The following is a 27,455-nucleotide window of genomic DNA, read 5'->3' on the forward strand; positions in this document are numbered from 1 at the left end:
AAGAGTCATGAGGATATTAAAGATAGACACAAGGCTAGGAGAAAAACCGAAGCTTACTGATGTAGTAAATAGTGTGTCTAGATGCAACTCAAGTCAAACAGTAAGTGTTGTAGTGATCTGAAGCAAGGATATGGTGGGAAGGTGGGGAGACTTAGAGTCAGCTTGATGGCTTTGAGTCGAAAATGTTGTTTCTTTTGTTTGTCCTTCACTCATACTGCAAATTTTTGCTCAGTTGAGAGGAAAATACTGCGAAATTTTGCTCAGTTGAGAGCAAAAATTTTGATTAATTGCGTATGTCTTCTCTCTTTCTCTTTCTGTCTCTGTCTCTGTCCACCCTAGCTTTGAATTCCTTTCCAATTTACAAGTTGCCAAACCAAAGTGTCCCTGATTCACTCATCCTCTGATTCAGTAAATTAATTTTTGTCTTTTATCTCTCCTATTTTTCACAAGTTTGATAGATTCTGGGGATAACAAAATTTATAAAATACACTGTCTCTATCAGAGATAGTCATCTAAATACTTAGAGTAGCCATATGTACAGAAGCAAACAAGAAGGTCTCTATCTGTCAAATAAAACCATGCAAGTAAAAATGACATTTTAGTTGAGTCCAGGAGAGTCCACAAGACAAATTCATCCAGAGAAATTCTGCAGCAAGGTTAATGACATGGACATAAGATGAAGGGACATTTGTAGAACAATAGTCAGCTGCACAGGACATCAGGATGCACGGGGTGAGTGAGGACAGGGGTGTTAGAGAAGGTAGGCTAAAGAAAAATTCTTTCAAAAGAGGCCACAAGTATCCTGCTAAGGAGAGGGACTTTGTCTATGCCATCAAAGGAGCATAGTCCAGGGATGGATATTTACAATAAAATAATCACTTTGGTAGTGAGGTAAGATAAATGAAAGCTGGAAAGAATGAGATCAGTTAGAAATATCACAATAATTCAGGAATGAGTGGCTAGCACCTTAAACTATAATGGCAGGAGGGATGGGGAGGAGAGATATTGAGGAGGTAGTTTTGACATGGAACAGATCACTATCATCACTATTTACTTTTCCTTCTAAAATACTTAGCACTGAGGGTTAGGGGTGTGGCTTAGTGTAGAGCGCTTGCTTAGCATGTGTAAGGCCCTGGGTTTAATCCCCAGCACTGAAAAAATAAGTTATTTCAAGCATATTCCTGGTAAAGTTCACTCCGAAACATGGGAACTTCTGTTAGAGTTGGAGATGTAGCTCAGTGGTAGAGCACTTGCTCAGTGTGTGTGAGCCCCTGGGTTGGGTTCTCAGCATTGCAAAAATACATATATACATACATACATACATACATACATGCATACATACATACATACATACATACCCAAATACATAGCAGTAAGTGGAGGGATTGTTAAATTAATTGGTTCTTTAATACGTGGAATACTCTGTAAACATAGAAGCAAAAGGGCATGAGCTGAAGAAATATGCTCATAAAACTACAGGTTAATGCTCCATCAATGGACAAATAGATAAAGAAAAATATGGTTTGTATATATAATGGGATATTATTCAGTCTTTCAAAAGGAGTTTCTTCCATTTGCCACATCATGGATGAGACCAGAAACCATTACACTAATTGAAGTAAGACAAAGAGAGAAAGAAAAATACTACATGTTTCATTTACATGTAGAGTGTTTTTAAGCCAAATGTACAGAGAGGGAAAAAAGGCAAAAAAAAAAAAAGTTGTTAACAGCATCAGGCAGGAGAGGGTGGAATGAGAAGATATTGGTCAAAGAATACAAAGCAGCAGATATAAATGTTGATCAAGTCCAGAGACCTAAGGTAGGACATGAGAACTCTAATCAACAATAATGAGTTATATTCAGAATTTTTTGCTAAATGGGTAGATTATAGTCACTCTTGAACAAAAATAGCAAAAAAACCCCCACAACTCAGTAAGGTATGGATACCTTGAATCATTTCACTATTGTAATATTTTTATTATACGATATCCCATAACAACATGTTTCATATATTAAATATTCACAATAAAATTTATTTTAAAAAGCTAATAGAATGGGATAAAATTTAAAAAACTAAAATCAATAGAGTAAGTCTAGTTATGTTTTATAAACTGCAATCCAGTAACGGCCAGCCAGCCTGGTGGAAGCCCCTTGGTTAACCACCATATCTTCATCTTGCAGGTGAGAAATGACCACAGAGCGGGAGGTGAAGAGAAAGGAGTCTTTAAGAGCTTGTGGATGTTTAAAATACAGCATTATTACATGCTGTATATTTTAAGATGCAATAAAAAAGATGTTTTTTGTAAATTCAAGTTACTCCATAGAAAAGTTATGACTGACTGAATCTCAAGGAAAACCAATAATTTAAGAATTATTTAAGAAGTAGTGTGTGTGTGTGTGTGTGTGTGTGTGTGTGTGTGTGTGTGTGTGTGTGTGTTTGAACTCAGGGGTGTTCTATATCTGAACTATACACCAGCCATATTTTATTTTAAAACAGGGTCTTTCTAAGTTGCTGAGAGCCTCACTAAGTTGCTGAGACTGTCTGGGAACCCACAACCCTACTGTCTCAGCTCCCAAGTACTAGGATTACAAGTCTAAATAACCACTCATCTTTAGATGAATCCTTAACATATACAAATCTGTCAGTCTTAGGAAAGGGATTTTAAAATATCAATTTTTTACAGATCTTACTTTTATCACAATATTGTAGTCTATGTTAACCCCTGTAATTTTGGTATCATTTTGTCCCTGAACAATTCCTATAATAAAATGGCAGCAGCACAAAAATTGCAGATAGATGAAGAGCATATGTTTTTTCTTCCAAAATGTAGCAAAACAGACTCACAATTTTCACTGAATGAAATACTACTCCCCCTGAAATCATTTGTAGCAACAGGACTTTAGCCTCCCTGTTTTCTGTTCTCAAACAGGAATCAGGAGGACATGATACTGTGCATCTTTCTCCTAGCACCCTGTATCTGTCTTGGAGCTCCTACAGAAGATGAGTGTTTCCTGCAAGACTCATGGGCCCCGTGCAGGAGACATGTCTCCAAGAAGGTTGTTTACTTCAGTAAATACATCTCATGTCTTCCCTTTGCAGGCCATAGTTACATTGGCAGAAATGGGTTAAAATGTTCAGAATTCATTATCTTTGGGTTCAAAAATAGATGAAGACTGCTGCTAAGATGAATGTCAAACTAGCCTAGATCAAGAGATAGTTCCAAAAGGATAGCAGTGAGTGGTTAAAAATGACCCTGGAAAACAATTTTGGAATCCAGGGAAATTTAAAGAAGCCTGGTTGGGTACCTGGGTGGATGGTGGCACCTGGCAGGTGCTAAGGGCCAGCTGTGGGGGAACATAGCCTGGAGATGAAGGTACAGCTCTGGTGTTTGTATGACATTAGGAGAAAGTGCATGATTTAGAATTTGAGTTTGAGAAAAACTCGAAAAGAATATGTAAATTGGTGACTCATCAAACAGTGGTCAAAGAAAAGGAACTGAATTCAATTCATTGTATTTCCTTTCAACAATGCTAGAAGGAAAATAGTTTTGTTTCCTCTAATCCTCAAAAGTACTATATAAATTCCAACTGAATGCTGTTGAATGACAAACAAGAGTAAAACTATTGTTTTTTCCTCTAATAATGTTTGGCCATGTTTTTCTTTTAATAAATCTTCAAAACAATCTAGTGTGCATTTATTACAACCCCTCAGTGATAGGTTCTAAAGGAGCAAATATTTTCTCAAAAATCATGAATGGCAGTGAAAAAGAGTTCCTCTTTCATCACATCCCCTCCAGCATTGTTGTTGTTTGAGTTCTTTATGCTTGCCACTCTGATTGGGGTTAGAGGGAATCTCAACATAGCTTTGATTTGCATCTCCCTGATGGATAATGATGTGGAACATCTTTCCATGTATCTATTGGCTATTTGGATTTCTTCTTTTGTGAAGTGTCTATTTAGTTCAGTGGCCCATTTCTTGATTGGTTTATTTGTTTTGCTAGTGTAGAGTCTTTTGAGCTGTTCATATATTCTGGATATTAGCTCCCTATCAGAGTGGTGGCTGGTAAACATCTCCCATTCTGTAGGCTTTTTCTTTAGGTTCTTGTTGGTTTCCTTTGATGAGAAGAAACTTTTTTGTTTGATGCCATCCCACTTGTTAATTCTTGCTTTAATTTCCTGAGCTTTTGAGATCTTGTTGAGAAAGTTACTTCCTGCGCTTATATGTTGTAGTGTTGAGCCTATGCCCTCCTCTAATAACTTCACAGTCTCTGGTCTAATTTCTAAGTCTTTGATCCATCTCGAGTTGATTCCTGTGCATGGTGAGAAGTAAGGATTTTGTTCCATCTTTCTACAAATGGATAGCCATTTCTCCTAGCACTATTTGTTGAAAAGGCTGTCCTTTCTCCAGCATATGAGTTTGGCCCCTTTGTCAAGGATTAATTGACTATAGGTGTGTGGGTTTGTTTCTGTATCTTCTATTCTGCTCCACTGGTCAGTATGCCTGTTGTTATGCCAACACCATGCTGTTTTTATTACTATTGCTCTATAGTATAATTTGAAGTCAGGGATTATGATGCCTCCTGTCTGGTTCTTATTGCTGAGGATTGTTTTGGCTTTTCTGGGTCTTTTCTTTCTCCATATAAAATTCATGACTGATGGTTTTAGATCTATGAAGAATGTCTTTGGTATTTTAATGAGAATTGCATTGAATCTAGAGATCACTTTTGACACAATGGCCATTTTGATGATATTTATTCTGCCTATCTATGAGCACGGGAGATCTTTCCATCTTCCAAGGCTGTCAAGGATGTGGAGAAAGAGAAACTCTTTTACACTGTTAGTGGGAGTGCCAACTGGTACAGCCGCTATGGAGATCAGTGTGGAGATTCCTTACAAAACTCGGAATAGATCCACCATATGATCCGGCTATACCACTCCTGGGTATTTGTCCAAAGGAGTTGAAATCAAAGAACTACAGTAACATATGCATACCCATGTTCATAGCAACACAATTCGTAATAGCCAAAATATGGAATCAACAACAGATGAATGGATTGCAAAATTATGGGAAATACACACAATAGAATTCTATTCAGCTATAAAAAAGAATAAAATCATGTAATTTGCAAGAAGATGGAAAGACCTAGAGAACATTATGTTAAGTGAGATCAGCCAAGCACAGTAAGAGAAGGGACATATGTTTTCTCTAATATGCCCAAACTAGGGAGTATTAGGGATATCTAAAGGAATCCAGATAATGGAGGGAAAATTCCAGCAAAGCTAGAATGGAAGTATAAGATAGGAAGAAGGCTGAGGTTGATTAATGGAGGAGCTACCTCCAAATATGTGTAAAAGTATGAATATAGCATGGTTAACCTGGACACTCATTGTTGAGAGGAGGGGAAGAAGAACTAGGGGAGAGGGAGGGCACCAAGCACAATCCAAATGTATACCATTCTCATTATGTTCCACATAAAAATAAAATAAAAGATAAAAAATCATGAATGACAAGGCATATTTCTTATAGAAAAGTACCTATGCATATCTAACAATCAACATCTAGTTTTAAAGTATTTGCTCCAGGAGAAGCATGTAACAATTACATACTACTCAGGGGCATAAAGACATTTACATGTATCCTTAGATGCTCCTAATTCTCATTATCTTATTCATATAGATACAAGTATATACTCTAAAAGAATAAAGCACAAGATGTCCAACCACTAGAGATCAAGTAGAATTTGTGCTACATGCAGAAGGCCACAATCACAGGTAAACCCTCCCTTAACCAATTTCAACCAAATGTCTTCAAAAAGGGCAACCTGAAGAAGTTTCTTCTGTCACATTGTCACCATCTTGCAGAAGGTGTATTCTTAGGTATATATTTAAAAGAATACATATAACAAGAAATACACTAAAGTTTAGAAATATTTAAAATCTCCTAAAATGGGAGTTTAAAGATTCAATATGGCAGATGAGAATATTGTCAGCTATTTCTCTGCACAGTGCAATATGATTTGTTCTCTGGAAAATTTTGTCATGTCTGAGTTCTAAAAATGCACAAGAGGAAAAGCTAGGGTAGTTTTGTTGCTGACTTCCCCCATTAAAGAGTTAAGATTCATTTCAATTGAATCCTCAGGCAGCAAAGAAAGCAGACATCTTTTCTGTAAACTTGCCACCATGATCACCTGACCACAGCTGTCATGACTGAGTTCCCATACGCACAGGATGTAGGGGAGCACAAGATCCTGGCTCTTGGGAAAGACCCGCCACTGTATTGTTCTAATTAGAATCCAAAATATAGCAAATTTCACAGCTTAAAATCACACTCAAAGCACTCTTTGAGGCTTTCTTTTCTTGACAGCCTGGAATTACTATTAAATATTTGGTATGGCATAACATATTGTCCCAAATAATAGTAAACATGAGCATATTTTATTAACTAATAACAGATTCAAATATGTTTAAGCAGCCAACTACTGTCTTTCATTTTCTTCACGACAAAAAGAAAGCAAGTCTCCCACAAGGATTTGTGCTTTTCCGTGGGCAAAGACTTCTACTAACCCTGACACTCTTTGAAGGCCTCCATGGTCCCTTCAAATCCCTTCCACACCTTTTCTGTCACAGTGGAGACAAAACTTAGTGTTACAAGACAAGTCTTCTAGAATTCACTTCTCTGTCTTTCAGTAGCCTCATCTATAAATCAAAGGCATGTACATCTACTTCCTATGACTAATTTTAGGCATGGAACTTTTTGGTAAAGTGCTATCCAACAACAATGAGTTATTATAATTATCTTCTTGAACAGAAATTAAAATGTGGGATAGTCATACTCACAAAAGGCTTGTGAGTGCTGGGTGGCAGAGATGTGCAGCTCATGGACCTTAAAGGAAGAGTGAAGAATTTATGGTTCAGCATAGAGCCTACATTCAATTATTTATCCAGAAAGAAAGGAAGAAATAAAGAAAAGAAGGAAGGAAGAAGGAAGGAAGGAAGGAAGGAAGGAAGGGAAGGAAGGAAGGAAGGAAGGAAGGAAGGAAGGAAGGAAGGAAGGAAGGAAGGAAGGAAAAGATTAGGGTGGAGACAGAGGCTGTATCATTTCTGAGAAATCATACGGGTTCAGCCAGGCATACCAGATGTCCCCACATACATCACAAAAATGTCCAGGCACTGGACCATGCAGCCCCACAGAGAATGTTGTGGCATCTGCTCAGAATACAGCAATGACAACAGTGTTTCAGTTATCACCATACAATCCCCATAGAAAATACTCAACTGAAGCAAACAGGGTCATGGAATTGTATTTACATACAGCATCATTTAATCTAACTTAGAGCTCTGGAGTGTCTCAGGTTGGGCAAGTCAGGGTCACTGCTTGCATCAGATACTAGACTTTAAGAAATGACTCTCCTCCTTGGGGTTTTGTGTTTAAGAATTTTAAGAAAAAAGTAGAAATTTAATAAATCTTACATAATGGACTATAGTGAGTGTCCATATGTATATCAGGAAAAGAAAGCAAAGAAAGAAAAAGGAATAAGGGAGGAAGGAAAGACATCTGTCTGCTAATTCAGCATAGCAAAGGGGGTTAAGTGAAAGAAATAAAACAAAACTGGCAAAATGTTAAAAAAAATTATCACCCACCTGAGACTGTTGTATTATTTAAGAAATTTAATGAGCCGAAAAAATATCCTCTCATTTGTGGAAACAAAAGGGACTTCAGATGAGCGAGGAGGGGCTAGGTGTGGTGGCGCACACTTGTAATCCCAGCACTTGGTGGGCTGAAATAGGAGGATCGCGGTTTTCGGCCAGCCTCAGTTAGTGAGGCTCCCTGAAATTTGGTGAGACCCTGTTTCAAAATAAAGAATAAAAAATAGGGCTAGGGTTGTAGCTAGGAGGAAAAATGTCCCTGAGTTCAATCCCCAATACCGCAAAAAAAAAAAAAAAAAAGAATAAAGAAAAAAAGATAAGTGAGGATAGAAACCCATAGAGGAGTAGAAGGGGAGAGGGGGAGGGATATGGGATGGGGGAAAAGGAGGCTTGAGGAAAGAAACAGTTCAAATAATGTCCTGACCATATATGAAGGTCATAATATTACTATACTAATCTCGCGGATGGGGAAGGCGTGGAGCAGGGTAGGATGCAGAGGGAAACACATCCAGTGTTGTGTACATGCATGTTTCTATAACTTTGAACCTCATTATGATGTATAATTACAACATGCTAATAAAAGTATTTAAAAAAGAAAACAAAAATTAAGTACCATCACTGGGAAAAAAACTTAGATGACCAAAGGCCCTTGACAAAGTTAGAGGAAGACTTCAGTTAAACTCACGTAGGCAAACATGAATGGCCTACACATCTGTAGGAGTCAGAGTAACAGTGGACCTTTATTTTCTCTACTCCTGAAATTTAGGATTCACTGTCACTGGGGTATGATTATTTTCAATTTATGTTAAAGGAATTTCTTGCAAAAATTACAACATGATTCAAATTTGGAAAGGAAGTCATTAGAAAGGCCCTTGCAAAATTGATGTAAATATTTTATTGATTTGCCTAGAAATGTACATCTCAGTCTCATTTTCATATTTGTCTTAACATCTGATCCCCCAAATTTTCCCATTAAATCAACATCAAAAGTCAACAAAATGATTAAACCTTCATCTGTTTATTGAAACAAATTTCAAAATTTAATCTCCCATTTCATACCAGGTCTCTAGTGGTCTACATGTTGTAAACATTGATTAAATGCACTCTGGAAGGAATAAATAAACTGGCTTGTGTATACACAGTTGAAAGTCAGAATGCAGGAAACCTTTCCAAAGCAAATAATTACTTATAATAATGCCTATTCTCCTACATATTTAAGTAACTGGTAATTGATAGATTATTTTAGGCATTACTTGTGCCTTACAATATTCTTGAGGTAAATAATTGTTGCTTTTTTTTTTTTTTTTTTTTTTTGGTGTTCCTGGAAGCCCTTCTACCTCCGGGCTACATTCCCAGACCTATTTTTACATTTCTATTTTGGAAACAGTGTCTCCTAAGCCAGCGCGCATGGCTGGCTTCGAACCTGCGCGATCCTCCTGTCTCTGCCTCCCATAATTTTTGCTTTTTAACATTTCTATATTGTAGATGTCTGAGCTAATTATGCTCTAACTGAATTATATCTAACTGAATTATACCCTTACTCTTTTTTGACTCTCCAAACACTTATAAAGTTATCCTCTAACCTAAGAGAATCATAGTCTCTACTTTTTCTGATATTTTTATTCATGCATTAGACATCGTAGTGAGGTTCAAAGAGATACAAATGTGTGCACATAGCACTCGCTGTGTTCACCTCCCATTGCACCCTCCTTCTGCCTCCCCATACTTGTTAGTGAGATTGGTGTGATACCCTCCTACATGGACTATTTCCTTCTTCAGATCTTCTTCCTCTCCCATCTCCTTTCCTCAACCCTCTTCCACTATTCCATTGGTCTCTTTCATTATTTATCTGAGATCCTTTGGTTTCCTATTTTTCTCTAGCTTCCACATATAAAAAAATTATAAGACCCTTGACTTTCTGAGACTGTCTGATCAAACCTAGCATAATATTTCTAGCTCCATCCATTGTCCTATAAATGACATAATTTTATTTTGCTTTGTCGATGAGTAAAATTCTATTGTGTGTATATACACTACTTTTTTGTGTGTATATACTATTTTATACTACTTTTTATGTTGTGTGTATATACTACTTTTTGTGTGTATATACTACTTTTTTAAAAAGTATATACTACTTTTTTATGCATTCATCTATTGACTGACACCTAATTTGGATCCATAATTTGGCTACTGTGAATTGTGTTGCTCTAAACAACCATCTTTATTGTATTTAAATTTATTTTGTTTCCAACTGAATTTTGGATGCTCCACCTGGTTACCTTACTTTAATCTCACACTTAAGGTACATCTACAAAACTTAACTCCTGTTTTGCACAAAGAAAATTCGTTCTCCTCATGCCAGGGTCCCTTTTATTGATGTTTCTTTCTTCCATTCTTCCAGGCAATGAGGCTCCATCTGTCCATGACTCCTCTTAGGCTGCCAAGTCCAAAGGAACTGCTTCTCAGAAATCTTTCAATTATTTTCTCTGGCAGTTCTTAGATGAAATGTGGAGTGCAAAATGCTATTTTTATTATGTGAGGTTTATAAATATTTGGCAAAAGTATGCAAGTTTCAGAATATATAGTTACCTTGCTATATATTGGATATTCACTCTAAACTGTAGTTTTATAGAAACATAAATCTGAATTTAATAATATACTTGACTATCTGAGCCTATTAAATATGCTGGAAAGGTTAAGATATTCCAAGTCACTCATGTTCTTATCCAAAATGTTATGACTATTTTAAAGTCATTTTTGTACTTTATAGACACGTCTTACAATAATAATAGTATCTGTTGGCTATATATTTTATGGGGATTCAGCTTATTAAATATAAGATGTATATTTATGTTATCTTATCAATATAAAATATCTTATTTCCAAATAGGACAAAAATTTGCAATATGGTTTTCTTGATTTCTATGTTAAAATTAACAGGAACGTACTTTCAAAAAACTGTTTTTGAAGTTTGGTGCTTTGAGAAATTTATCAAAAATCAAAAACCCTTCCATTTAAATATTATTTTTACTAAGATTTCTGAGGGCCAGTTTCTGCAAATCATAAGAAAGGTAGCACAATCATGATTCCATTTGACTTAACCTGATTAGGTTGTAAAGTGTAATAGGATGAGATGAAAATTAATATGCTTTCCCTTTGATTTGAAGATGTCCCCAAGGTGTACGGAATAGGTGGGAAACAGAGGAGCCTCCTGGCTGGACTGAGCTCCTTGCACCTCTAGTCCTCTTTGCAGCTCACACCGGGAAGTGGGGAGACATGGCGAGGGTCAGGTAAGGAGGCTGAGCTGGCCTCCACACAGCCCTTATGTGCCCCCTCCTTTTCCACCACTTCCCCGCATGCCATCATGATAAGCCTGGTAGACCTATTTCCCTTCTCCCTTTGTACCATAAGGAGCAATCAGTTTAAGCATGTGCAAGGAAGGAAAAAATAAGACTTTGAGAGGGAATTGAACATTGAAGAAGGATCAACAGATCTTCAAGAAACCTGATGCTTCACTGTAGAACATATTTATAAATAGATTATCCTTTTTCAGTTCTCCTTCTTATTAAACACAACACTAATTGATTCAACAAATAAATTTTGACTGACTAGTTATTATATGCTAACACTTTATCCTCTAAGTATATAGCAAGGAACAAGAGACACAAAGTTCCTACCTTCCTGTGAAGAAAAGTTCCCTGCCTTTGTATACCAATGGGGTGACAGATGATCTAAAAAACAAATGAAGGTCCATATTTATGTTGTATGCACACACACATTAGCATGGCAGATTATTAAAATGCTACAATCAGACTGAGGAAGGGCTAAAGAGGAGAGGAGGAGGCTCACTCTTTTATAGAGAGCAATTAGGAAAGGCTTCTCTAATAAGTTAGATGGCATTTGAGCAGAGATCTGAAGGAAGTGAGCACATGGGTATATAGTGACAGATGACCTACGCCAGTACAAATGCCCTTAGGCAGGAGAATCCTTGGTGTGGTGAAGCAATAGCCAGGGAGTCAGTTTTACATAATGTATCATAAACCCTGTTCTCATATATTTTGAAAAGGGGGGGGGAGTGCATCATTCAATAAAACTTAACTCCTGCAAAAGCTGTCTCCATAGTGGTAAAGATCTTTGGCTATAAAAGTGCTATAAAATCCATCTGTCAAACATGGTTGATGCTTTACCTGTGGACAAAGAACAACAGGTGTTAATGGCACAGGTGTTAATGAATGAATTTCTTGTGCAGTTATGTTCCTCTTTAATGCCTGATTACTTCCATTAGACCTATGTCTTTATTCTCTTTGCCAGTAAAAATAATGTCCTTTACATTTTCAGTAGCTATGTGAGTACTAGTCAAGTCTTTGGTAATTTATAAATATAAAAATGTGTTTATTGAATTGAATACAGTATGCATTTTATATCACATCAAGTAATACACTTGACTTAATTATCTACCTAGTCAAAGAAACATAGAAGCAATACCAACATCTCAATTAAAATAGTCACATACAGAAAGCATTACATTACAAAGTTTGGAGTAAGTTTTACTGAGTTTATTAATAATTCAACAGACTTGAATACCCATAATCCACTGTATCACAGATAATGAAGTCAGCCTAAAATGTCTGGTCCTTCATGGCAATTACTCTCTGATGGTGACACCAATTATACAGCACAGACCAGGAAGCACATTCAGTAAACATTAAATAACAGATGCCTACAAAAGTGCAGCAAGCAGACAGGTAAGTGAAAATACCAACAGGGGAATTAAAATCGAAAAGCACATGAAAGACTTGTTGAAGGTGAAGGGTGCAGGGAAGTTCGCCCTGGCACAACAGTGTGAACAGACTCCAGAGGTGCTGAAATCTGCTATCATGGCCAGAGGGTCACTGCACATCTTTGAAGGTAGTCAGAACCTGATTTTGAGAAATATAGAAGCATACATTCAGGAATGAAGACTTTAGACTGAAAGCAGTAAGATGAATCTTAGTAAATTATTGAGCAGGAAAATTACAGGATCTAACTTTTATTTAAGCACATGATTCTGGCAGCCATATGAATAATAGGCTACCTGGATAAAGCTTTGGAGAACCCTGCAGTAGTCCCCCCAAAAAAGAAAAAGAAAATATGAATTCCTAAAGGCATATAAATAACAACTACACAGATCATTTATGAGTCCATTCATGGAAACCTATTATGCACCAGTAACAAGGTGTCCAGCATGGTACCCTTTGCTTTGAGACCAAGAGAATACAGAGTTGAATGGTGGTGAGGTGTTAGGCAACTTTCAGTAATTGACAACAACAAAAAACTGGCCCCTGGAAAAAGTAATTAAACAAAAAACAAATAATTATGTCTTTGTGAAAGTGTCTTGCAGAAGAATGGTGCACCCTGAGGTAGGATAGTGTAGGGCCTTCATTCCATGTGGAAGCAAAGAAACACTTCCAGCAGATTTCATCTCGCAGAGCACCACGGGGAGGGGAGGTAGGGACTAGCCACATTTGGAGGCCCTCCAGCAACAGGTGTAAAGGAGGGGGGCTTAGCCAATGATGGAAGTGCTGTAGACAGCAAGTGGAGGGGAGAGCAAGAATTTGCCAGCAAATTAGGAAATTCAAAGTTAATTTCTGGAGTACCAAAGAAAACAGAGAAAAAACTGTCATAAAGGCCTATTTTGTTCCAAGAGCTTTGTTCATAAGGCCAATGAGGTAAAGGGCACAAATTCAGCTTTTCTTCAAAAAATCTTTAGGGACTACACAAGAGAAGAGAGAGATGTCATAAGAGGAGTCATGGTGCCATCTTTGTAGAAGAGTAGAGTGTTTGATAAGGCGAGGGAGAGGGCAAAAGAAAAGAACTACAGCCTAAGGGAAGAGCTTGCTTAGTGTATGGGGAGTCCTGGGAGAGTCACTGATGGCTCGTATCTACAAAGCCTTTATCATCACCCATCCTGTCAGCACAGGAAACAGGCTCTGAGAACCAAGTGACATCAGACAGCACAGGAATACTTGATCCATATTGTCACTGCTAGAGTTTTTAAGATTATGGATATTTTTCTTTTAAACATGGTTTTGGTCACTTGTTTTAAGAAAAAAGTCATAAATTTTTCTGAAAATGACATGATTTTGTTCTTCTCTATGGCCAGTCTCAGAAAGTCAAGGGTCATATATCTTCTCTCTGTAGAAGACAGAGAAAAAATAAAGAAGAAAAGGGACTTCATGAAAATAGGGAGATAAAACATGGAGGGGTAAAATATTGAGGTAGAGGAAAGGGGAGGGAGAAAGAAGGCTTGAGGAAGGGAACAGTCAAAATAATGTTATTTGTATATGAAGGTACCATTATCAACCTCTCTAGCATCTACAAGGAGGGAAAAGGATAGGAAGTGAGGGGAAGCGGCAAACTCACCAAAGAGATGTCCTGTGCGTGTTTGAATGCATCACTTTGAGTCTCAGTACCATGTATAATTACAATGTACTTATTAAAAAATAAAAAGGAGCTAAAGCACATTAAGACCCAAGATCACATCTAGAATTTCAGCACTATACACATCTGATAAAATACAGATTGATACTGCACAATAGTAAATAAATACGGTCACTTCAACCCAGCAAAAAATAAAAATAAAAACAAAAATATCACTATGTTCCCATAGCTGAGGCTCTAGAGAACAGAGCAAGGGTGAGTGTGTGATCTGAGATCTCTGGAGACATCCCTCAGCCAGTGAAATACCAGAACTGCGTGGGGAGAGCTGCGTGGATTGGACTGTATCCCACGTGTGTGTGACAGTCTCAGGTGTGCCCCCACTTGCCAACGAGGCCTGTGTCTAGCCCACGTGGTCCTATGGGCATAAAGCTCAGCTGATTTAGAATATGAAAATGCTTGTGAACATACCCACCCTGTGTCTCTCTCTGACTAGATAGTGACACTTCCTTTAGAATATTCTATTTTAGGGAACATTTTGTATTTGATTTGCTGAATAGAGTCACCATGGACACACTGGCTTATTGAAACGAGGGGTCACAATAAATTTCCTGCTCAGTACCCTTTTCCTACCATAGGAAAATAAAATTTATTTACTGGAAACAAGGAAACTTTAAAATATAGGAAGCTTCGTGGAAATACCACCAATAGTACTGTGTGTGCTATTAATTGAGGATGTCAGGCAAATCAGTAAAAGGTGGAAGGAGAAAAAAAACAGAATAACAATCTTCTCTTAGTATCGTGTTTTTTCTCTGCAGCATCCAAAACAATGCTTTCTGTAGAGAATGAAAGAAAAAAAATCCTGCTTCAGGGATGCCCCCCCCCATTAGTCCTGTTCTCTACCTATAACTGGCCAGGCAGGTCGTTCCAGATATTTATGTTAAATCTGTCTCCAAAAAAGTGCTCAAATAAGCACTTCCAAAATTGACACAACCATGAGATTACTTACCATATCTACGATGATGCTTGGCCAGGGCTGATCCCCAACAAGCCCCAGAAAGTTCTCAAGTAGTAAAAAGAGTGGATGAATTCACTGGACGGCTGTCTCCAGCTTCCCAGACCCAGGAAACACGTATTTCTTCCCTCTAATCTAGTCTGCAGGTATACATAGAATCCAACTTGTAGGGAGTTAGTAGCTGAGGTTTAAAAGAGAAAAAACATTTTTTTAATAGATGTAAGATGATATTCCATCTTACCCGCTGTCATAGTTAAGGGTGTACTTTCCAAGCCATTCAATTAATACATAATCCTCTAAGTGTAATGTTTCAGGGCAGTAGAGGTAGTGATTCAACAAACACAAAGGAAAATAACTTGAAGAACAGCAGGTCAAGTGCTCAACATAAAATGCACATCAAATAAAAGATTTTGCAAAGGGTAAATTAATTTGCATGCTCTGAAAATTTCATTTTGCAAGGAGGCATTAATTTTTCTTACCTCAGGAGAAAGGTTTCCCAGAAAATATTAAAATGTACTGTTCATTGTATCTCTTTTTCCTCCCTCTGCCTTTTCTCTCTCCTTTTCACTTTCCACTCCTCAACAAAACAGGAAAAACAATCAGTTTAGGCTTCTGGCAGCACAGCTAGTGAAATGTGAGATTGGCCCTTAAGGGAATTTGTATTCTCAAGTGGATGTAAATGTATTCATCAATTCAAAGAAATGCATAGTGTGTTATATACACAATACATTAATAAATAGCCATGCATTAAAAAATAATGAGGTTTTCCACAAAACAACATCCTGTGGTGTGTAGGGTCATAAAAAAGATACTAAAAGAGGGAGAAAAGATTATGTGTAAAATCTGATTAAAATACAGAAACACCATCATATATGTAAGATGTAATAAATATTTTATTAGTTAACTATAAACAAAAGAACAAATGCAGTAAAATGTAATTAAAAATGTAAAAGTGAAGGATGTGATTTATTTCACTACAATAATATTAATATTACAAATGGTATGTAAATGGGTATCAGGACCGCATTGTAGAGAGAGCGTAAAGCAGCCATTCATTTCTTATAATGAGATTTCATTTCCTTTTTTTTTGATTTACATTTGTTTAAATATTTCAAATAGCAAATGAATAATGTTGCTCTTAAACCTTACGCAGCTTAGCACATTCTCAAATTTCCATCAGCCCTTGGATGAGATTTGCATGTTGGCAGGCACTTTCCAGGCAGAACCACTAATTGTGAAGTAGAAGAAAATTGACTGGCAGAAACCAAGAGTATTTTTAGTGCTATTGGCTGAATGAGTTTGGCTTTGAGTGGTAACCTTACTCGTAAATGCAAGACAACCAAAAATAGCAGGTTACGGACAGTCTCCAATTAAAACAGGTGACCAAAATGGAGCGATCCCAACTGCTATTGTCTTGCACAGTACTAGTGCTGAGGTTGTTTGTGCTGGACTGTCCCTCCATTGTCTCTCAAGCTGAGCGGGAAAGCCAGACGTTTTTGTTCGGCAGCTATGACACTCAAGCATGTGAGAGACCCTGTGACCTAAGGCTTTCCCGCATGTTAGGAACCACCCATTCCCTCAGTTATAAGGACAATACATTTATTATTTTTTAAATACTTTATTAGTGCGTCTCGCCATAGTGAGATTCAGTTATCTTTCTCTGTTTCCCGGTCTCCCTTCCTCCCTCTCTGTACTTGTTAGTGAATTTGGTAGTGATACCTTCACTTATGGACATAGCATTATTTGCACTGTTCCTCTTCCCTCTCCTCTTCCCTTATCCCCTCCCACTATTCTGTTAGTCACTCATTCATCTGAAATCTCTTTTCTTTCCTATTTTCTCTCTGTCTTCCATATATGAGAAAATATATGCCCCTTGGCTTTCTGGGACGGGATAATCTCACTTAGCATAATATTCTGTAGTTCCATCCATTTTCCTGCAAATGACAGAATTTTGTTCTTCTTTATGGCTGACTCAAATTCCATTGTAAATATATTACATTTCTTTATTCATTCATCTGTTGATGGGCACCTAATTTGGGTACACAATTTGCTGTTGAAATACATCTTAAAGAACTTTCTTTCCACATTTATGTAAAACATAGAATATAAAATTGTCTTCAGTTAAGACAGCAGTTTCATATTGATAAATATCAGTCATTCCGTACTTTTTCCAATTTTTTTTTTAATTGGCACCGAGGCTTGAACCCAGAAGCATTCTACCTCTGAGATATACCCCCCATCCTCATTTCATTTTTTCTTCTGAAACAGGTCTCACTAAGTTGCAGAAGGCCTCACTAAATTGCTGAGGCTGACCTCAAACTTACAATCCTCCTGCCTGGGTCTCCCAAGGAATAGGATTACAAGCGTGTGCCACCAGGCCCGGCTTCGGTCTTCCCATTTGAGTTATGTTTCATGTCTCTTTTTTGGTGGGTACTACACAAAAGGTAATACACACCTGGAAGAGGCTGAGCTTTGGAAAGGATGCTAACCGCCTGGGGTGTTCAGCTAGTACGCAACAGAGGCGAAGCTTAAATCCCAACCTTCCAACCCCCACATCCTGAGTTTTCCACTGTGCACACGTCCACACCCTGTGACAAGCCTGTGGCCTCTACATTCTTCTCTCTCCTCCTTCCGGAACCTCTGCTTCTATCCTGGCTAGGGCTTATTGCCCACATTTTCCTGTGCTTCACACTACCGGCTCCAGCAGCCTCCATGGTGGGGTGTGTTTGGCCTCCTTGATCAACACAGCCCAGAAATGAGCTTCCTGTGTTTGCTCAGTCTGCCCATCCCACCTCCAGATCACACACGCAGCACCACCAGATGGGGGGGGATTCTATTCTAATTTGAGCATCTTGTATCACTTCTGTCATAAAAATCATTATGGAATACCTCTTCTCAATAAAGTTTTTCTGAACTGATCTAAAAACCATCTTTGCTTCTCTAGCCTATTAGGCTATAAAGTTAGAAACGTTTTAGGTAAACAGACAGCTGGCAATCCAGCTACCACAGTTTATACCAGTGTGGATTTTTCTTACATGTCAAGATGCTCAAAAGTAGATCATTCTTGATTTAGCTTATTCAGCTTAAAGTTGGAAGGGCCAACTTTATTTATTTAGTTATTGCTTTCTTTTTCTTTTCTTTTTCTTTTAACTTTATGGCTATACAAAGGCTGCCACAGCCCAGCCATCACCTGAATACCCAAGACAAGGAGCAGGAAGAAGGCTAAATTTCAGTGTCTAGATGAGAGCAAACACTTTTCCCAGAAGTGCACCTCAGAATTCCCCTTCTCTTCCTGTAGCTACAGTATGTCATGACTAAAAGAAATTGGAAATAGTGGCTTAGTTAGACACCTCAGAGTGTCTGCCATAGTCAATGAACTGGAGTAATCATGCTTTCTCACTATGCAAACATTGGACCAGATGTTTATACTCTCGCAGAGTCAATAAACAAAGGCTAATTGAGAGCTTCTAAGTACCAGCCATTATGTTCATATTAGGAAAGTTACAAAACGAAACCAGAAATAGACGGTTCCCTTAGAAGAGTTAGACCAGTAACATAACACAGATTCTGATTCCTGTCTTTGAACACCTTAGAATCTATTTAGCAGTACAGGATATAGAAGCCTGGGAGAAAAAGAATGCTTTAAAAACTAACAAACAAACAACAGATTGCAACAAATAAGTGCAGTTTTGACACGGTACCAATTTGTACTCAAACCCAGCCTGGTCTAGGTTTCATTCAGTTGAAAGTACTTAGGGGTTAAATTAGGGTGGGGCAATGTTCATTTAACCTCTTCCCTATTTGAAAGGTGGTAGGAAAGAGTACTCGAGCAGGCTCAGTGAGCCTCATCCTGGGGAATAAAGATGGGTGAGAGAACTTGATAAGTCTCAAGGTCTCAAGCAGCGCATAACCTTTTGCAGGGTTTCATGACCTTGTTGTCATTCTCAAGATTTTTATTTTTGTTATCCTTTGAAAGTCCTCTACAGTGATTAGTGATAAAGGGCTGCTGTGCCTGCCTTTAGCATCAGAAACCTTAAGTGGGGGTTGGGGGAGAGTATGTTCTCCCCCACAGCCAGCCTGCAGGTTGATGCATGGTGGATTATTTCCAGTTTGGGGTTCTTAAAAGGACTCTGAACTTTCCCATTCAACACTGTGTGGGCATAGGCTTACATTTCTCTTGAGTAAATACTAAGTAGAATTACTTGGATGAATTACTTGCTAAATATGTTTTGCTTACCTTTGGGGGAAGGTATTATAGATAAAACCCAATATAACCCAGCGGCATTCTACCTCCAAACCACACCTGAGCCCTATTTTATATTTTGAAGCAGAGTCTGGCTAAGTTGCTGAGGCTAGCCTCAAACCTGTGTTCCTCCTTTCTTGGCCTCCCAAGTACAAGATTACAGGTGTGCACCACCTTTTTAAGAAATATCGTAACTCTTTTGCTAACTGCACCACTTCACATCTCAATAGGAATATGAAAGAGTTCTCATTCTTCCACATGCCTTGCCAACCCTTTTTATATTACCTTTTAAATTTTTATCTATCCTGGGTAGTACAAAGTGATATCCCGTTGTGGTTTTACTGCATTTTCCTGGTGACTAATGAGAGTTATGTGCCTACTGGCTTCAAGTTTTATTGGTCGTGTTTTACATACAGGTGTAAGGTGCATTTTGAGTTAATTGCCACATATGTTGTAAAGTCTTGACTCATATTGTTTCTTTGTGTGTGGATATCCAGTTGTTTCTGGATACTGTCTGCACTGACTGGCCTTTGCACAGATTCTTCCTAGCATACCTGGTGTGGGGAAATTTATAACAAAACATTGCAGTATTTTGAACCTAGAACACCCTCCTAAATGGAAGGCAAGTTAATCCAGTATGAAGGACCATCCCTTATTTATCTTCAAAATAGAATTGCTAAAAATAAATAATAAATAGGTATATAGTAGGGATTAAATCAACATGGACGTTTCATATATGAAAATTAACCACTTGATTAATTAAAACATTTACATATTAGTTTCCTACATTAAAATAGTGCTAAATTAGTTAAAGGGGAAGAAAGCAGTGAAAGAGGATGGGGAACATTGGTTGAGGTGCCCACAATCAACGGGAGGACAGCAAGGAGCACACAGCAGGGAAAGAAATAGGAAGAGGGAAAGGGAAGGAAGGAAGAAAGGAAGGAAGAAAGGCAGGAAGGAGTGAAGGGCAAAAGGGAAAGGAAAAGAAACAAAAAAGAAAAAGAGAAGGTAGTCAGAAACCATTCACCAAGCAGTGTGATCTTAAAAATCTGGAAAAATATCTTAAATTTTTCTACCCATATTCTTCTGCATAGTTCCAAATTATGATCCTCTGTCTGTTTCTTGTAAATGATATGCAAATAATCTTACAGTCAAGGCCTTTGTTGTGGTAGGAAAGATGAGGGGTTTCAGTCCCTTCCCTAGGTAGAGGAATTTGCCCAGGTGCAGTGCAGTGCCTGCCTTAAAGCAGGGGTGAGGGATCCCTGAGAACACCAGAACGGAGGAGCCTGGGACTGGGGGGAGCTTTTATTTCTCACAACTGCTCTGTGCAGCACACTTGGTCCCATGGTGAATTTACAAGACAAACACTGACACAGACAGACTGATGGGTACTGACAGTGGAGAAGGAACAATGACTTGCACCAAAAGGGTCCCATCCACAAGGACTCATTGGAAGAGATGTCATTTGAGCTGGAGAATAGAGGATGAGAGGAATTTCCACAGGTGGTTTTGGAGAAAGGCTCTTTCTGGGCATTGCAGGTGAACTATAAGCCTGGGTATCACCTGCTGTGTACATCACCAGTGGTATCAACATATTGCTCCACTCATCAGTCACTTTAACATCTATATTCCGGGACCATGAGGAATGTGTTTGAATAGATGGTCCACAGGCAAGATCTGAGTCTGCATCAGTACCAATTTGCAACATAACTCATGTAACAGTTATTTGTTCATTAAATGTCAGTGACAGGGCGAGGAGATGGTTTCAATGACGCTCTCTACTTCTTCACAAATGCACAGTGTTGACTGTTTATTATGTACAATAAGTAGAAGGTATATAATAATGAGCTATTCAAAAGAATGGAGGTGGGTACAGATTTAGAATATATTTGTGTCTTTTCTTGCCTTTGCATCTGTAATAATATCAGGAGTGTATGTTGTAATGTAAAAGATGCCTGATGAGAGTGGGAAACATCCTCACCGGGGCCCACTTGAGACTATGGTCAGCCCCAGTTAGGCTCTCTGCTCTACCCACATCAAGAGCAGAGCATGAAACAGTTGGCATTTCATCTCTGGACTCCAAAATTCAGAATAAGCATGCCAGAGTTTCTTGGAAGAATAAAGGAAAAAGTGGATTATCAGTGAACCAAGTTCCTGGAAGCCCTTCTACCTCCGGTATACACTCCCACGGGCTACACTCCCACACCTATTTTTTTTTTAACATTTTTATGTGGAAACAGAGTCTCTTAAGCCAGCGAGGCTGGCTCCGAACCAGAACGATCCTCCTGTCTCCGCCTCCCAAGCGCGGGGATTACAAGCGTGCGCCACCACGCCCGGCTGAACCAGGTTTTTTAAGTGTCTGGTACATATATGTGAAATGTTAAATCAATCAAAACAGCAACAAATCTAGATTCAAAATCCTGAGGGAAGTGGAAGTTTACTTAGGTATCAAGGGTAGGCTAAAGCTACTAAGGATCATAACTAATTTTTTACTTAATGGTTATACCTTCCAAATTAAGCCCAAATCATAGAGAAATGTGATTCTGTTTAATACCCTGTGAAAGTCATCCCATTTTACCAAAGTTCTCAAACTTCTATGGGAAAAAGGCTAATTTTTAGAATTATCTTTTTAACTGGTGCATTGTAATTTTACCTCATGTTGAAATTCAGAGTGGTAGAGACATACATGCACACAGCACGTGGTAGTCCTCCCAGCTCCCACCCCTCTCCCTCTTTCTGCCTTCCCATGACTCTGAAATTGGTCAGCACTGGTAACTTTGTGTATGTCCCTCATGTCCATTCAGTGTTTCCCTCATCAAGCCTCCCTCCACCCTCCACCTGCATCCCTCCTTCAGGACCCCTCTATCACTCCACCAGGGCTTCTCTTTGTCTACAGTCTCTTTTGAATCTCAGTTTCTCCCTAGCTTCCATATATGAGGGAAAACATCTGACCTTGTATTTTTTGTGTAACTGAATAATCTCACTTACCATAATATTCTCTATATATTCTCATAATATTCTAGTTCCATTCATTTTCCTAAAAAATAACAGAGTTTTGTTTTTCTTTATGGATGAGTAGACTTTCACTGTGTCTATATCCGATAACTTGGTAATTCATTCATCTCTGCTGGATACCAAGGCTGGTTCTATAATTTGGCTATTGTGAATTGTGTTGCTACAAGCACAGATAAGCATGTGCTACTATGGTGTAAACCCAGGAGTAGTATAGCTCCGTCATATAATTGTTCCATTCCCATTCTTCTGAGGAACCTGCACACTGATCTCCAAAGTGGCTGCAGTAATTTGCAATCCCACCAACAATGTATCGGAGTTTTTATTTCCTTCCATCCTCACTAAAATTTATTATTGCTTGTATTTTATTATTACCATTCTAATTGGGGTTAGGTGAAATCTCAGTACAATTTTGATCTAAATTCTGATCTAATGGTCTGTTTCAAGATTCCAGCAGGTGAGTTACACTTTATTGAAATTTTGAATGGATGTCCTCCAGCAACAAGGAGGACTCACATTCCAGAGAATCAGTTATAGGCCCAGTATCTTACCTTGCAAACCCACCTATTGAATCCTCATCAATAGCCATAAAATAAAGAGTATCATTATATCATTTAGTATATCAGTATGTATATATTATGTACAGCTATACTATTTGTTTTGTTATTATTACTACTGTTGCCAATGGAATTGATTATATACTAATTTAAGATTTTTAGTCAATATAAAGAAGAAATAAAGCCAAAAATTTTCTCCCCATAAAATAAATTGCATTTTAACATCTAAGAATAGACACTTGGGAACTCCAAACAAGCATTTATTAACTTGTTTCTACCTCTTCTTTAAGGTCAAGGGGCTCCTTTCTCTGCTGCAAATCTCTCTCTTCTCTCTCCTCATGTCCTCCACCACAATAGCTGCTTTTAGGTAACTTAAATGCACACACCAAGCAGCTGCATTATTATTTACTAAGCATCTAATATGCACCAAGAGTTGTGCTCAGTTTATTTGTATTTGTAACACTTTTAATGCATAAAGAAATTTCAAAAGTATGACACATTGTTAATGTTTCACATAAGAGAAAATGAAGCTTACTCACAAAGATTTTTTAAAAATCTCCAAAGTCTCAAACTGATGAAGTTTCAAGTCAAGTTTAATGAACACAGAACAATGTTATATCTTCTGTTACATTCTATGATACCACCTAGTCAAATTTGTAGTTTAGTACATTGACAAATCTGGAGACAGTTCTCTTTATAACCCTCCAAAACATGTTTCTGCCAAAGTTACAAATGTAAAATTCCAATTTCTAATAAAAGCAAAACCTGCTAGTTGGGTATTCTGCCACTAGATGGCTGAAAGTCTTCAGACATGACCTCATCATCTCTAAGGCAATAATTTCACACACGGTGAAATCTCTGCTAAGTTTGTATCTTGCATGTACCCCCAAGGCTCACATGATAAAGGCTTGCTCCTAAGCCCATGGTACTAAGAAGGTGGTAGAAACTTAAGGAAGTGTGACTGAGTGGAAAGAAGTTAGGTCATTGAGGGTGTACCTGTGAAGAGGGTATTGAGACCCTGCCCCCTTCCTCTCCCTTTGTCTCTCAGCTACCATGAGACAAGAAGTTTCCTCTGCCTCATGCTCCTGACCATGATGCAATGGGCCCTAAGGCAGGAGTCAAGCAACCATGAACTGAACTATGAGAACATAAGCCAAATAAACCTTACTTCCTTTAAGTTGTTAATCTTGGATATTTTGCCACAGCAACAGAAAACTGACTAATATATGAAGTGGTAATAATATTGGAAATAATATATTGAAAAATAATGTTAGTATATACCATATATTGTATAATAAAATAAATAATAATAATAATAATGGCACTGGGGATGGGACCCAAGAACTTACACATACTAAACATGTGTTCTGCCATTGACTTGCATTCCCAGATGCCCCTAATATAATTATGAACCAACTGTATAAACTGGTGTGAAGACCAAGTAAAATTATATCTATGCAATCCTTAATTTAGTGTCAGGTGTTCAATAAACATCCCTATTTGCAATCATGATTATTTCTTTAAACTTTTCTTAAAAGTGGTATATTTATAAATAAAATAATGCTTAGATATTATGGTAAATGCATAAAATATGTTATTTACAAATAAGAATGTGGGAAGCTAAATGTGAGGATCAGATGGGATGGGCTAAATGCTATGGGCTGGCAAACAAAAGCTTGAATATCAGAGGAATAGAAAAGGCTGAGGATAAACTGGGTTTGATGGCGCAGGTTTGTAATCCCTGTTCTCTGGAGGCCGAGACAGGAGGATCACGCAGGTTCGAAGCCAGCCTCACTGGCTTAAGAGACCCTGTTTCCAAGTAAAAATATAAAAAATAGGTCTGGGAGTGTAGCCCGGAGGTAGAAGGGTTTCCAGGAACCCCAGTACCACAAAAAAAAAAAAAAAGCACTGAGGATAGTCTTGCTGCTGAAGAACAATCCAGAATACCATGCATGCCATTGGATTAGGGAAAATATCAAGTGTTTCAGGAGGTTAATACACATCAAATGTTGTGTCCCACTACATTTTGTTAAAGATATATCAGTCAGCTTTTCATAACTATAACAAATACTGGAATGATCAACTTAATAAAGAGGAAAGGTTTACGGTGGCTCCTGGTCTTAGAGGTTCTAGTGCATGGCTGCATGGGGACTGCCAATTTTAGCCTCTGGTGTGAAGGGGCAGCCCATCATGGCAGCAGCACATGGTGGGGCAGAACTTTTCTTTTCAGAGTCAAGGTAAACAAAAAGAGAGTGAGGTGAGGGCCAGGGGCCCAAAATCTCTTTGAAGGACATGCCCCAGTGACCCAAGGATGCTGCACAGGCTCCATCTCTTAAAGGTTCTATCGTTTTTCAGTATCACCACTCTGGGGACCAAGCCTTTAACACATGGACCTTTGAGAGACATTAAATATACAAACTATGGCCAAGGGGAAAACTAACAAAAGACACAGAGTTAGAAAAATATCGGCTTAGATTCAAGTGAGCAACCAACTGTGTTCATAGCCCAAGCTCACAGCCACCATTCTCAGTGGCCATCAACCTCAACTGTGTATCATGGTGCCTCGGTCGGCATATTTTGTAAATGCACCAGAATCTTTCTTGCCTATGGATCCGAATCCAAACACACACACACACACACACACACACACACACACACACACACAAACACAAATAGCCCTGCAACCAAGGGTATCGTGCTTTTCTGCCTCCCGCTAATCACAAGTAACTTTGACCACAATTCTCGACCCTTCTCACTAATTCTGAGATCTTCTTTTCTTGAAAATGAGTTCTAAATGTGCAGGAGCTTGTCTTCAGTGTTCACGTTGCCTCCATCAAAGCACCTCTTGCTGCTTATCTGACAGGACTGAGCCTCACTCCGCTCACTGTCAGAGAAGGAATAACTGCCAGAGAGCTAGATAAAGAAACAGCTTCTCTTCTGTGGTTTCCTGTTTCTCATCCTACCACATCTCTTTCTGCTACTCTGTCCTTTTGCTACATAAAGAAGTAAAAAGAGGAGGGGGAAAGAAAGATAGGGCAGTATAATTCCCCTGAGACCCTAAAGTGTCCAGGGGCTGAGTACTTAGAAGGCAGTAAAGTCATCCCATACTTTTACCTTAAAAAATGTCACACCTCTCCTTTTGCCATTCAAATCTCTAGCTGGATATAGCTTACTTAAATTAATTTAAAGATAATAGTTACTAAAACTTGCCTGTAGGTTCAATCAGCTTTCTTTATCAGCGCTAAGAAACCTGTACCTTTTCTGTTTTGGTTGGAGAGTTATTGAACAATATTCGGCTCTCAGTGAATCTAAAGATCAAAGACCTAGCTCAGCCTCAGCGCACTCTGCCAAGTACTCTTTGGCCATCACGTTTATTTCCTTCAGATTTTCAAATATATTCTATGTAAAATCTAAATCAGACTAGTTGACTTCTAAAATGATAGCTAGTTCCAAAGTAGTGTTATTTCATTATCCTATTAAAATATTAATGATTTTAGATTATCACATTTAGTGAATAAACACTGAAAAGCAATGCACACGATATTCTAGGGTATAACATAATGCAGATTGAAGAAGTTTAAATGATCCTTAATATCTTCATTATTTAAATGATTTTAGATAATATTTTATTTCTGGCCAGCATCTTTAGGGAAAACATTGGCAAACTAAGGGTCACTTAAAGAAAGCCAAAAATGTCAAGTCTTTGAACTACTGTAAAAAGGAATACATGAAAAAAACTCAGAGTATTTGACTTGGGAATGATCATGCCACATACATGAATAGTCTCCACCTAAAATTCAGTTTATTCAGTCATGTTCCAGTAAGCAAAACCCAATGCAAAAGTTAGAAATGACAAGGAACTAGTTTTGATTTGGAAAAAAAGAACATTCTAACTACTTGAGTTTATAAAATTAAATAGATTTCCTTAAAAAGTAAATAATTTTATACCCCTGATCATTTGTAGTATATGGCCCATTATCATGAATTCTTTCACAAGTTTCCCCATTTATACCAATTTGTACCTGATTATCAGATGTCTATATCTCCTGATGAAGACTTGAGACTAACAGTGCATGACTCCCAAAAACCTTGTAACCCAAAAGGTAAGTAGGTCAGTTCTCCTGCAGAATTGAAGAAAGCAGACAGTAGGTACAATTTTCTTTTACTTCTCTGTTCTGGAGAGTTTATAATTAATATTCCCAAGCCTGAAAAAGTAGAGTAAACCCATTCATTTGCACCTAGTTCCAAATTTATCAAAACTATGTTCACACACACAAAAAAAAAGACCAGTGAGTATTCCTGCCATCCATCATGGCTTTCTTCCTAAAATTATGTTTAATGTGTCCTTTACTCTGATGGTTTTTAAACTTGCTATCGGTGTTCACTGATATAGGGCTAAATCTGTAGAAAGTGACTCTAGAGTTTTATAATAAAATTGTGATTCTTTATCAGCCAGAACAGTGCTATTTTTTAAAACTAGCTCATAAACCAATTTCTTTGACAAGGCAAATCCACATCAGTGGATTTCCAGGGCAATCCATGAGCCAGGAAAAATAAAGGCCAA

The sequence above is a fragment of the Muscardinus avellanarius genome (assembly GCF_963383645.1).
Source record: "Muscardinus avellanarius genome assembly, chromosome: 4".
Classification (NCBI taxonomy): Eukaryota; Metazoa; Chordata; class Mammalia; order Rodentia; family Gliridae; genus Muscardinus; species Muscardinus avellanarius.